Source organism: Mauremys reevesii, unplaced genomic scaffold (genome assembly GCF_016161935.1).
Source record: "Mauremys reevesii isolate NIE-2019 unplaced genomic scaffold, ASM1616193v1 Contig1, whole genome shotgun sequence".
In the NCBI taxonomy this organism is placed as follows: Eukaryota; Metazoa; Chordata; order Testudines; family Geoemydidae; genus Mauremys; species Mauremys reevesii.
In genome coordinates, this window is record NW_024100715.1 from 3,890,358 (window position 1) to 3,890,839 (window position 482).

The following is a 482-nucleotide window of genomic DNA, read 5'->3' on the forward strand; positions in this document are numbered from 1 at the left end:
TGTGTGTATGGGTGGGGAATGCAGAAAGAACCTGCCCTGTAGGGGAAGGAGGAATGGAGTGCACCCAGGACACCTGCCATGATGGTGAGAAGGTGAGAGAGTGGGTGGAGGAGGGGCACATGGGGGGCACACAGATGGGGATGAATAGAGACCCTAGCAATGGGGTGGGGGTGATACAGAGCTGCTATCGTTGGCGAGGGGGTCAGTGAGTGCCTACAGTACAGGGGGATTGGCAGACAACGCCCCTGGACTGAGGGGAGAATGGGAGACCCCGGTCTAGGGGGCATGGGGGATCTGGGGGACACACAGAGCCCCTGGCAGGAGGGAGGGGCAGCTGCAGCGGGGGGTGTCTGTGCAATAGAGAGGGATGCTGGGGGCGGGGGAATTGGGGTTGCACGGAGGTTTGTCGTGTGGACCTCGGTCGGTCTGGACGGAGTTAAATGGGCTCTTAGCAAACGGGTGGGGAAGGAGAGGGGGGCGGA